Raw genomic sequence first — 11,463 nt, 5'->3', positions numbered from 1 at the left:
CACACAGTCCCTTGGTGTAATAATTTGGTGTGTGGTTTAATGTGGCAATTTATTTTCTTTATAACTATTTCTTCCGAATAAAGAAGGCCATCTTTCTTGTTACCTAATGGTAATGTTGGGGTTCCAGGTCTGGATTAGAACCCAGACAGGTCCACTATAGTATCTTCACTTCAGACTGTATCCCTCCAAAAGTAAAAAGGGCTATGGAATATTGGTTACTAGAGATAGCAAGACTTAGATGTCTAAGAGCTCATTTATGGTGACACTCACACAGAAGTCACATTTTTGGGGGGACTGGTTGACATTTTTTACTTAGTTTTATGAAGGGAGTCTCTGAAGCCTTCTGAGAAAAACAAATCAGAAATCATGAATTATATTTCCACTGCTGTAAGTGATTGGATTATGCGATGATGAAAAAGTTAATTGAATGGTCTAGCATTTCAGTTTCCAAAAAGCTGTGGCAACAACAACTACACGCCTGCAAACCGAATGTTTTCTGACTACGGGTTGGTATTCAGACTTCTTTCATGGGTCAGCTCCTTGTTAAAATCTTGCCATCTAAAATGTGGACTCTTCTGTTAACACTTTTAAGCCTCTTAGACTCGTTTTCTCTTTCTCCTGTACAAATACTTCACATTTCTGTGACTAAGTACTGCTCTGTGCTGTTTATATCACACTTCCGGCTTTCCCACCTCCACACCATTCTTCACACTGTTTCCTCTGCCCATTCCTCCCTTCCCCACTCCCCCCTTTCCCATTCCTCTGCCCGTTTTTTAGGACCCATTCCAAATGCTATATTTTCTTTCCCAAACATTTTCTGATCTTCTAAATGAAATACAATGTCTCTTTTCTTTGAAATATAGCACTTAAATTGAGTATCACTAATCATTGTAACGTGGATTGTTTCTAATGTGCCAGTATTAAGAGTTTGCGTGTATCCACTCATTTCATCCTCCTACAAAGCGTGTGCTGTCTACTCTATTATTGCCCCCATTTTCCAGATGAAGACAGGGAGAGACCACCAGATGATATGACTTCCCCATGCTTACAGAGTTGGTGAATTGCAGCTAAGGAATTAGAACCTCTGGCAGTCAGACCCCAATTGCACTAATCACCTTCAACCTTGTAATAGGATTACCCTTAAACATTTCATATCTCCTTCTGGATCACAAACTCGTTGACAAATAAACCTCCCTAACCCATCTCTATGTCCCTCTGGAGCTTTCTATAGTAAGGGCCTAACAGATATTTGTTAAAATAAATTGAATTTCTTTCAACGGCTATTGTCAAGACTTTAGGAAGCAAAACAAACACTTTCAGGTATTTACAATAGGTATAAAAAAATGTGTCTGGAAACACATAATTCTTATTGTATAAAATGAATTATTTCTGGGGTACTTGGCTGGCTCAGTCAGTTAAGCATCTGCCTTCGGCTCAGGTCATGATCTCAGGGTCCTGGGATTGGGTCCCACATCAGGCTCCCTGCTCAGTGGGGATTGTGCTTCTCCCTCTCCCTCTGCCCCTCCCTACCACTTGTGCTCTCTCTCTCTCTGTCTCAAATAAATACATAAAATCTTTTAAAAATAAATAAATAAATAAATAAATAAATAAATAAATAAATAAATAAAAGAATTACTTCTTCCTCTCAATACTCTCGTCTTTCCAGCCACTGCCCCCGCTCCCTATATAGGTACAAATAAATGCCACCTTAATCATTGGAAGAGTGAGATTGTACGTATTAAAGTGAAATGAAATATCAACATGAAAGATAATACTTTCTATTCTTTCTTTGTTTTTCATTGTATTCTTTTATAGCCAAGGCAATTATCTGGCTTTGGTCCTGTCCAATTGTTCAGTACGATTGTCCTTATCAAACATACTATGTTTGGTACAGAAGAATATCAAGTAGTTATTTCATATTCTCATATAATAAGCAGCCTTGATCTTTGGCAGGTATCCCCTCCCTCTTCCCCAATTTCAAACTCTTACTTAATAAGGGGCAGAACTGTACATAGCAGCCTTAAATTCCCTGCTGGTCTTTACCATCTGGCACATTTTCTTGAAGCTTGTGACATAGATTTTTGAATGTCAGAGCAGGAAAACTTCTTGCTAGAGAGACACATTAGATGTCAATCATCATTAAAATAAGGATCTCTAGTGCCTTAAGTCAATTCCCACAAATGGAAGAACTCCTGCCAATCAGTGATGGTGTATGTCGTTAGTATGGTGAGAGGCAGGACAGCTTCTGACGCTTGTTCACCCATGTGGGGGTTAGTACCTGCCAGGGTCTCATCTTCCCTGTGACCTTTAACTTTGGGCCTGAGCCATTTACAAAGTTTTATTAAATTCCTGTATTAGAAGACTACTTATGAATTCATAACTTTCTAATACCACTGTTATTATCAGAGAAATAGCTCTAACGTGTGGTATATCTAAAAGTCTATAATGGTGTTCCAATCTCAGCAATTTCCCACCCAAAACCTAGTCATATCAAGGAAATCATATCTCCCATTTTCAAGCCTACCAGAAGATGATTAAAGAGTGGCTGCAACCATACTCCTTACTTCTTACTGAGAATCTCCTATGTGCAAGATTTTCCACTCAATGACACAAGGGGCCACTAACCAGTATAATTTGTGCAGGGTCCCTGCCCCGAGGGAATGGAATCTTGTTGAGGAGTTAAGATGTGAATAGGAAGATAACTGTAATGCAGGCCAGTATGTGATAATTTTGTAGATATGAACTGATAGAGTAGTTGTTTTGGTTCACAAACTTTTTTATTTTTAAAATTTTTTTTACTGCACTCCATTTAATTAAGGTCAAAATTCTCTACAGCCCACCTAGATCATTGTCACTATCCAGGAGAAAAGAAATGGGTAAAAAAGGGGACAAGAAAGAACTAAGTAAAATCTGTTGATACCAATGTATGTGAATCGCCTATAATTAAATTTATGAAGATATGGGTTCATGCTTTTAATTTTTATAAAGCAGTGCTCTAAAAACTAAATAACAATTTCATCACATTCCATCTGGCAATATATTACTAATTATTAAAATAGAACAAGTTCACAGACCACACTAATGACATATCAGTGTACAAGCAAATTTTGAGGAAATTATAAAATCATCTATTTTAACAGTGGTGTAATAGATAAATAAATAATAAGTCTTCAGTTCCAGTTAGGAAACAAAGACCCAACTATTCATGCAAATATACATTACTACCCACTATAGACTTAACCAAATGATCTTCCAAAAACCAGGTTAAAATAATGATAACTGACATTTGTGAAGAAGCCACTGTGTTCCAGCCCCTACCCTACGTGCCTGACACGGCCTTCCTTTATTTCTATGAGAAACTGCATAAGGAAACCGGGGAAGAGAGAGGCTGAGCAATGTGTCCAGCACCACAGCTATAGGTTGTCCACTCCAGAGTTGATATGCTAAACTCTGTTGCTAATGTCCAAGGATGGTAAAGAGTTCATAAAAGAAAAGTGAAAATTTGCACTAACTAGACATCATGACCATATGAAAATACTCTGATGATGGGTCAACAACCAAGAACATAACATGGTGAAACTCCTACTATTTTCGAATGGGTGTGTATGAATGGGCTTGTTGTGGCATTTCAACTCTAGAAGTAGAGTTTTCTGCAGACTTTAGTGATGTACTGATCTTCATTTATCAATACCAAATTTTAGTACACTTATCAATTCATGAAGTCCTGGGGTGCCTGGGTGGCTCAGTCAGTTAAGCGTCTGCCTTTGGCTCAGGTCATGATCTCAGGGTCCTGGGATTGAGTCCCACATTGGGCTCCCTGCTCGGCAGGAAGCCTGCTTCTCCCTCTCCCTCTACTGCTCCCTCCACTTGTGCTCTCTCACTCTCTCTGTCAAATAAATAAAGAAAATCTTAAAAAAATATTCATAAAGTCCCTATATGTTATAAGTAGCAAGTGAAAATAAAAACACTCTTTTGAAGAAAGGCCTAGAACTTTTGGTCCAGTGAGTGGTGCAGTGGAAGAGACTCTCAGGGCCCAGGAGTAGCTATGGATATTCTTATTTATTTTTTAAAACATTCAACTTATTTAAACTAAAAAATAAAAATAAAAACAATTCATCCATTTCTCCTATCCTTCACTTCCCACCTCTGGCAACTACCAATCTATTCTCTGTATTTTGGAGCTTGGAGATATATATATATATAATACCTTATATATTATAATATATAATCATATAATATTATGTGATATATTACATCATCTATTATATAAAAATATATTATATATAAATGTTATATATCATATATATGTATCTATTTCTTTTTGATCCCACATATAAGGATAGCATATGGTATTTGTCTAGCTCTGTTTGACTTTTTTCACTTAGCATAATGCCCTTGAGGTCCTTCCATGTTGTCTCAAATGGAAAGACTTCATTCTTTTTTATGCCTGAGTAGTATTCCATTATATGTTTTATATATATCATGTATATATCATATTATCACAGTTTCATATATGCAGAATCATATATCACTATTATGCATATATCATATATACAGTATCATGTATCACAATTTCTATATCATGGCTATTGTAAATAATGCTGCGATAGACACAGGGATGCATATATCTCTTTGAATTAGTGTTTTCATTTTCTTTGGATCAGTACCTAGCAGTGGAATTGCTAGAACGTGTGGTATTTCTATTTTTAATCTTTTGAGGAGATGCCATACTTATTTCCATAGTGGCTGTATCAATTCACACTCCCACCAACCAGTGCACAAGTGTTCCCTTTCTCCATAACCGTGACAACTCTTGTCATTTCTCATCTTTTTGATCCTAGCCATTCTAATGCATGTGAGATGATAGTTACATTTCTGTGGTGATTAATGAGGTGGAGCGTCTTTTCATGTACCTGTTGTTTATCTCCATGTCTTCTTTGGAAACATGTCTATTCAGATTTTCTGCCCATTTTTAAATTGGATTGTTTATTTTTTGCTATTGAATTGTATGACTTCTTTATATATTTTGTATATTAGCCCTTTATAAGATACATACTGGAAAATATTTTCTCCCTTCCACAGGTTGCCTTTGTCATTTTGTTGATGGTTTCTTTGCTGTGCAGAAGCTTTTTAGTTTGATGTAGCTCCACTTGTGTATTTTTGCTTCTGTTGCTGTTGCTTTTAGCGTCAGATTTAAAAAATCATCACCAAGACCTATGTCAAGGGGATTACCACCTATATTTTCTTCTAGGAGTTTTATGGTTTCAGGTTTTATGTTCAAGTCTTTAATCCATTTTGAGTATTTAATTTTTGTGTATGGTGCAAGATGGTGGTTCATTTTCATTCTTGTGCATGTGGCAGTCCAATTTCCCCAATAAAATTGATTGAAGAGACCATCCTTTCTCTGTTGTGTATTCTTAGATTCTTTGTTGTGAATTAATTGACCATACATGTGTGGGTTTATTTCTGGGCTCTCTATTCTGTGCCATTTATCTATGTGTCTGTTTTTGCTTTAATACCATACTTTCTTAATTGTTACAGCTTTGTGGTATAGTTTGAAGTCGGGGAGTGTGATGCCTGCAGTTTTGTTCTTCTTTCTCAACAGATTATTTTAAAAACCTATTCATGGATTTTTATGGTTTCATACAAATTTTAGGGCCATTTTCTCTATTTTTGTGAAAAATACCATTAGAATTATGACAGAGATTGCACTGAATCTGTAGATTGCTTTGGGAAGTATGGACATTTTAACAATATTATTTCTTTCAATCCATGGACAGATATCTTTCCATTTATCTGTGTCTCCTTCAATTTCTTTCATTAATGCCTTGTAGTTTTCAATAGGTCTTTCACTTCCTTGGTTAAACTTATCATATTTATTTTTCATAATTTATTCTTTTTGATGCAACTGCAAATGGGATTATTTTCTTAATTTTGAAAATTCTTTTTGATATTCGTTATTAGTGTATTGAAATGTTACAGATTTTTGTATGTTGATTTTGTGTCCTGCAACTTCACTGAATTCATTTATTAGTTCTAACAGTTTTCTGATGGAGTATTTCGGATTTTCTATATATAATATTGTGCCATTTGCAAATAGTAGTAGTTTTAATTCTTCCTTTTTGATTTGGATCCCTTTTATTTCTTTGTCTTGCCTAATTACTCCGGCTAGGCACTGTGGCTTTTTTTTGAAAAAAATTTTCTAGTTCAGAAGAAAGGGAGTGCCTTTTACTTTGAGACAGAGTTGGATTCCAATAGAGATGATGCCATTTACAATGTGTATTACTCTGGGAAGTTACTATATTCTCTGAACTTCTATTCTTAGTTCCGCATCCATAAAATGGGAATAATAATATTTAACTTACAGGACTTTCATAAAAATTAAGTGAAACAGTACACAAAATGTTCCTAAAATGTAGGAGATATAGCAGGGGCGTTAAAAATACCAGTTTTCTTTCCTGCTCAGAGATTCTACTAGAAGAGTCTTTAATGATCCCCAGATAGTTATATGATTTGAGCATAATTCTTTTTTTCTCCCACATACTCAAATGAGAGGCAGCCAAGCAGACTCAGAAGCCACCATGTTGAGAGTTGAGAAACCTTGCCCAGGCACTGCCATTAAAAATACTGTACAAACACAGTGCCTGGGTGGCACAGTAAGTTAAGTGCCTGACTCTTGATCTCAGCTCAGGTCTTGATCTCAGGGATGTGAGTTCAATCCTCGTGTTGGGCTTCATGCTGGGTGTGGAGCCTACTTAAAAAAAAAAATACCGTGCAATCTAGGGCAAGTGACTCTGCCTCTCAGCTGCCCTCATTATTTGGAAAACGAGGGTGGTGGGCCTGATCTTCTATTAGCCCTGTTAGCTTTAACTTTCCATGAAGGAGATACAATTTGGAAATACAGATCCCTTCCATTAATAACAACAACAACAACAACAACAACAACAACATATATATATATATATATATATATATATATATATATATATATATATATATAATGTGCTTGGAAATTGAATGTCAGCATCACTGCTAGGAAAGAATTATTTGGATTTTTGAGCATTTAAGTGTTTCAAGACCCCAAAGTTATGGCCTTTAGATAAGAAATGATTAGTTGTTCTGTTCAAATTCTTCTACAGACCCATAAGAAAGCAAATTGGTGGCTAGGATTTTTTTCTGATGATGCTGAGTGAACTAGTTTTGTTCCAGAGAAAACAACTGACCCTGAACCCATCTCTCAGGGATCTCATTTCACCGTTCATTCATTCTTTATTTGTTATGCTTTCACTATGTGCCAGGCAATGAGCTAGGTACTGAGGAGCAAAATGTACATGGCTCTTGTTTATAATCCACCTAAAGAGAAGGACAATTAACCACTTAGTAACAATAATAAATGATAGCATGTTATGCTAATAAGGCGCAAGGCACCTATTGTCATTATTATTAAGTGTTTAATAGGTTAGAGAAAGCCTCTTGGAGGAATTTAAAAAAATAAGTGGGAAATGATTGGAAGGTTTGGGAAAGACTAGAATGTTTCTGTTCCAGTATGAATGATGACCTCAGATATTACATTAGAAATAGTAGGTTTGAGGGTTTGAAAGAAGTATGAGGCAGGGAGTGCTAAGCAGTCATTGTGGAAAAGTACACGGTTCCAGAACATTGTGTGGGGAAGGAGGGGGTGTTCTTATGTGCCTTTGGAATGTGTCCTGCAAAAGCCACTGAAAGAGGCAAAACAAGACCAGATATTGTTAGCATGATTCCTCTGGCTTGGAATTGCGGAGGATGCTTTGGAATGGGAGCAAGAAGCAGAATGACAAGACAGAATGTTTTTGTGAGAAGATGGTATAACAGGATAGGGCGGTGGCAGTGGAGAGAGAGGGAGACAGACAGACAGATAGATGTCTGTTGTGAACTGCTGAGTATAAATCATGAGAACAGAAGAAAGCATGTAAAGAAGAAAAGGAGGGGGCATCCGGTGGCTCAGTTGCTTAAGCATCTGACTCTTGATTTTGGCTCAGGTCATGATCTCAAGGTTGTGAGACTGAGCCCTGTGTCAGGCTCCGTGCTCAGCACAGAGTCGGCTTGGGAGTCCCTCCCTCCCTCTCTGTTTGCTCCTCCCTCCCACTTGTGCATGTGCTCTCTCTCTCTCTCTCTCTCTCAATAAAATAATTTCAAAAAAAAAGAAGAAAAGGTGGAGGAGGACGTTCCTCTGCCTGGACTGCTTGTCCCCCGGGTCTCCAGAGCGCTCACACCTCACCCCTTTCAGAACTTTGCTCAATTATTTCTCAGAAGGCCTTCTTTGAGCCCCACCTTTAACACTGTTCTCCCTCATACCATTCCCTTTCTCCTGCTCCTATTTTCTGTTTCTCCATGATACTATTCTCTGACAGGCTACATGATTGTTTCCTCGTTCACGTATCCATCTCTCTGCCCTTACTAGGCTGTAAGCTCCATGAGGCAGATTTCTGTCTGGGTCACTGGTATCTGATACACCATAGTTGTTCTGTAAAGTCTATTGAATGAATGATTGAGTGAGAATAGCATAGACAAGGGAGGTTTGTGTCAAAGAAGCTGGAGGGGGAGAGCATGGGAAGCAATGGGAAGCAATGCTGAAGGGAAGGGTCTAGTAGAAATAGGGAGGTGAAAGATAGAGGGTAGAAGGAAAACATGCAATGACTTGAGATCCCTAAGAAGGTAGGCAGGGATAGGATCTGGGCACGGGGGAAGGAACTGACCCTGGTAAGCTGACAAACTTTTTTTCATTGTAACTAAAGGAAGAAGAAAAGATGAGTGCAGATGCTGGTGTGTCTGTTGATATGGAGATGGGGAGATGAGAGACACATTTCCAGCGACACCTATCTGTGTAGTCTTGTGATTCCTTCCCAGCAGTGCTGAACAGCCTGGTGATAGGCTCAGATAGGACGGAGAGCTGGATTCAGACATGATGGTTTACATGCTGAAAAAGAACAGAACAAGGGAGTTAGGGCATTTGGCAAGAAAGTAGTTAAAACTACAGGCTATGAATTTAAAGTAAACTTTGTTGAAGTATACACAGACAGAAAGGTGCCCATATCATAGAAATACAGCTGGATAAAGTTTTTTTTTTTTTTTAAAGATTTTATTTATTTATTTGACAGAGACAGAGACAGCCAGCGAGAGAGGGAACACAAGCAGGGGGAGTGGGAGAGGAAGAAGCAGGTTCATAGCAGAGGAGCCTGATGTGGGGCTCGATCCCATAACGCCGGGATCACGCCCTGAGCCAAAGGCAGACGCTTAACCGCTGTGCCACCCAGGCGCCCCTGGATAAAGTTTTACACACTGAACACACTTGTGTAAGCAGGACTAGGACAGTATCGTTAGTTTTAGAATTTAGTGCAGAGCAGATGAGGGTGAGGACAGAAGGAAGAATGTACCAGGGACTATAGGATAAAATGTTATTCGGGTGAGATTAAGAATTGTGGCAGAAGTTGAGGAAGGATAGGAAGTTATGACTACGGACGGGGTGGCTAAGTGTTTCATTCCAGGTTCCGGGTTTTAATAGTAAGCTTGATGTGCTCTTGGGGGCAGATCGCTGATGTCGGGGGAAGGAGCTCATTCGGTATCACTGAGGCAAGTCATTTGACAAGTTATCTACTCAAATATTTTGGTCTTCCAGGGCAATAGAAGGACTTCAAAGTCTTAAATGCACATGCAGAAGTGACCTGGAGTTCAATAGATAATGGTGAGGAAAATGGTAGACAGTGGAACAGTGGAGCAGGCCTTAAAAGAACCAAAAGGATGAAGAAAGAAGGGGAATGACGGAGAAGAGGTCTTGAAGTTGCAGTACTGTTTGAGGAGGGTGGTGACCCCATCTTCGGATTCTGTGGAGTTGGGGGAAAAGTTCAGTCCCTGCTTGAAAGGGCTGCAGGGGAGACGGAACACTGGGGCAGAACTAGTTGCGGTGGAGGCCGAGGAATGAAGGGGATTCCCCTGTAAAGGGTGGAGCTGGAGGAGTTTGGAAACCCATGAGTGAATTTTGAGAACATACAAGGGTAGGTTGGGGCGGCAAGGAGATAGGAAGGATGCGGTAAGATGTTTTGTCTTTTTGATCAGGATTATTGTTCACTTTTGGACATTGTTTCTGCCCCTTTGATTGTCTCGTGGTAGGAATCTTGTGTCTTCTGTTCCCTAGATGGCCTCTGTCTCACCTCATCCATTTCCTAATTGTTCTTCAAGGTGACTTTCATTTCTTCCTGTGAGAGTCTGTATTCTTTGTAAAATTCAGATTTCTTCTATCTCCTTAAACTCACCTCTAACTTTTATTTGACTTTTAATGGCTTGCTTGGGTAAATGATTAAATTTCAGGAATTTCAAAGGATGATCTAGGAAAATTTGGTTATCTCAATGACAAAAAGGGAGCCATTACCTCTCTTCAGTTTTTTGGAGTAACTTAACTCCTTCCTTCTTCCCTCCCTCCCTCCCTTCCTCCTTTCCTTCTCTCCTTGCTTCCTCTCTTCTTTCTTTCCTTACTCCAATTGTGACATTTTGGTATAAGGACTACATTGTCTTTCTGCTGTTCTCACATCTATATTATTATTATTATTATTATTATTATTGATTTTTTTTTTAGAGAAGGGGCAGAGAGAGAGAATCTTAAGCAGGTTACATACCCAGAGCAGAGTCTGAAGCAGGTCTTGATCTCACCACACTGAGATCATGACCTGAACCGAAATCAAGCCAGATGCTTAACCGACTGAGCCACTCAGGAGCCCCTGAGTGATCTATTCATTTTAATTGGTACCTTTTCACTTAGCAAGTCAAAACTCTTATATTTTGCACAGTATAAAGATCCTAATAGCTACAAACTCTGCTTCGATGGAGGGTTGGCAGTTTAATTTTCGAAACTAAAAGGTGTCTACCACTAATGAATGGCCTTAAATTCATGGCAAGGATTCCGGTTTGAGCAGGAAAGCAATGCTGAACTAAAGAAGGTAAATGGTGCCCTACTGTCAAAATGAACCGACTGTTACAGGGGCAGGATGATAATCTTCACTAACACTTCCTGATTTAATTAAATATAACAAATACAGATGAAATCTAGGCTTACTCTTTCCTGTATCTAATCATCATATGATATATTCTTATTTCTAGAGGGGTATTTAAGATACTTGCATTCACGTGCTGCAGATGGTGTCTAATGTTTCAAATCTTCATGGAACATATTTATTTAACATCTAATTGAGTAAGGCACCATGCTGGGTGTAATGTCAAGAAAAAATATCTTATAAGGTTATAACGTAGGAGGAGAATTATGGAAGCATTTTCACATTTCTTTTCCTCATAATCTTACCCTAGTTTTTAAATATACCTTAGGGTTTTAAAACATGTAACTTATTTATTACTCTGTTTTAAATAATGGTAGAACTTAAGAAATTCAATTTTTAAAGAGTTCACTTTAACACATTTTGTATACTGTCGCCTTCA

This window comes from Ursus americanus, chromosome 13 (assembly GCF_024610735.1).
Source record: "Ursus americanus isolate L20-20 chromosome 13, mUrsAme1.1.p, whole genome shotgun sequence".
Lineage (NCBI taxonomy): Eukaryota > Metazoa > Chordata > Mammalia > Carnivora > Ursidae > Ursus > Ursus americanus.
Note: the sequence above shows the minus strand (reverse complement) of the source record.